Genomic DNA, 2586 nt, shown 5'->3' on the forward strand with positions numbered 1-2586 from the left:
CTGTGTTTTTTTTTTACAATGGCAAGTAATATGGTTTTATAGGAACCGGGCATCATGTGACTATATAATCAATGCTATGCACAAGATTAGAAGATAAAAATCAATTACACGGCAGTGATTTTCATGTGGTATATCAGATAGGATCTTCCTATTTTGTACTCTACTGACATTATGGAGCTACTTAATATTAATCCACAGATTTCTTGATAAACAGCCCAGAAGTTATATGACTGTATTCCCCTTTGCACCATTTGAGGGCCGAGAGATGCTGAGAATTACAGCCTCTCATTGCAAGACCTGGGAACAAACACTTGTAGTGCTAGCGCCAAGAAACAACTAAGCAACAGAGAAAGTGCCAATATTCTGTTGCATCAACCCACATATTGAGCATCATCCACTTAACCCCAAACTGGTTGAGCATGGTGGTCAGCACTGGGGTCTTGATACCTGAGCTGCAGTTGCCTTAAGCAATTGAACTATAGAATAAAACATTTGAGTCAGTCCTGCTTAAGGGGACAAAACCTGCAATAGTTTTGTGACTTTTGCGAGATGATTGATCATTAATGAGTGGCCCTCAAGTTAAACCAAGACTTAACCAATGTTTTGGTAGCATTGATATCAATCTAAATCAAGAGGTTATTTGAAAAAGTCAAAAGATTTAACCGGTGTTAAGCTAGATAAGACTCCAGAAGTAGCAATATTACATCTGGACTGGCCCTCTTTAAGGAAGCCAGAATTTTGCCTAATTACTCACTGTTTTGTAGCAGTTCAAATGATAATAGCCATAACTGGAAGAAACCCAACCCAGTCCCTTGGGAACAAGATAAAAATCTGATTTTTGCACAAATCATGTATGTAGGTAGTGTGTATCGTGCATTGTAAACCCAATACCAGTTTAACCCACCAAATAACGACACAGAGACCGAAATTGGATAAAGCAGGCCACAGCACAATTTTATTATAAAACCATAAAACACTGTGTTGGCCCAAAACACCATAAACCAATAAGAATAATATACAATAACCGATAAATAATAAATACAAATATACATAACACATTACCGTAACATATTCAAAACATAACCAACACAGGAACCAAATTAATCCCGTCCTTGCCGGCCTCTCACACTGCACAATCCAGACCACAGGTACTCACCTCCCCCCTCGTCCAAACAAAATTGACAGCTACCTTTCGCTGTCCCACCACCAATGCTAACCACCAGCCGTCCACAAGCTCGGTGGGCACGTCCAATAAAACACCAGAGGTTAGGGGAGGATTGAGCCTTGCATTACACCATAATCCAAACTCCATCGCTTACCAAAACCAGACCGGCAAGGACACACAAACCGCCAGCTGTGACAAAAGAAAGAAAGTTAGTACACAAAAAATAGGGAGGGAGGGTGGGAAGCAGGTAAGACTGTTGGCCGTGTCTGTAAAAAAGGACAAAATAAAGAAGCAGAGGCTCAGCACTTCAAATAATAAGGTGAGTTTATTTCACACAGGCAACGTTTCGACGCACAGGTCTTTCTCAAGCCTTAGAAATATTAGTGCACACATTCAAGTTTTTATGCAACAGCAAGTGATTAAGGGGTCGGACACACCCGATCCTACATAACAATTTAAAGTGACAGTGCAAACTGACCAGTCTATATATAAAGTGACAGTGCAAAGATAGCCAGTCAATGTGTATATATCAATAAACAACATTATATAAAAAATATGAATAAATATGAAGGTGAAGTGATAAATATATTACAAATATATATATATATGTATCTATTATATAAAAAAGTGTACACAAGTTTAAAATCAACACTGTACTACAAATACAGACACTATATGATCTAAAGATATTACTGTAACAAAACTGTGGTATGATAATATACAATATTAAAGATCGGTCTGTCAACGCAGTGGCACAAATATTATATAATCTCAAAATTTACAAAGAGGCATTAAATAAACCTACAGGGCCAGCTACGTCCCGGAATAACCATCAGCCGAGCTAAAATAAGGAGAATCTAAAAGAGATAAAGGATAATGGTTAAGTTAATAGATAGGAATATCTTTATATAAAAGTATATATTACCAAAATAATTTGATTCCCAATCATCCTAAATGTCTCATATTAGGGCAAGGCTTTCACACAAGTTAACAGCCTATGACACTTGGTATTTCCAAGTAGTCTCCCATCCACATACTAACCAGGGCCAGCCTTGCTTAGCTCCCAAGATCTGTCGAGATCGGGTGTATTCAGGATAGTATGGCCATAGGCTCACAAGAACGGCATTAAATCCAGTTCCCTATTAAGCTCGGCTGATGGTTATTCCGGGACGTAGCTGGCCCTGTAGGTTTATTTAATGCCTCTTTGTAAATTTTGAGATTATATAATATTTGTAATATATTTATCACTTCACCTTCATATTTATTCATATTTTTTATATAATGTTGTTTATTGATATATACACATTGACTGGCTATCTTTGCACTGTCACTTTATATATAGACTGGTCAGTTTGCACTGTCACTTTAAATTGTTATGTAGGATCGGGTGTGTCCGACCCCTTAATCACTTGCTGTTGCAT

General features: G+C 37.7%; 1 pseudogene; it reads right to left on the minus strand.

Annotated features, from left to right (window-relative positions):
- Positions 1–2157: 2157 nt before the first annotated feature.
- Positions 2158–2276, minus strand: LOC128492963 (uncharacterized; annotated as a pseudogene).
- Positions 2277–2586: the final 310 nt, after the last annotated feature.

The sequence above is a fragment of the Spea bombifrons genome, chromosome 4, assembly GCF_027358695.1.
Source record: "Spea bombifrons isolate aSpeBom1 chromosome 4, aSpeBom1.2.pri, whole genome shotgun sequence".
Taxonomy (NCBI): domain Eukaryota; kingdom Metazoa; phylum Chordata; class Amphibia; order Anura; family Pelobatidae; genus Spea; species Spea bombifrons.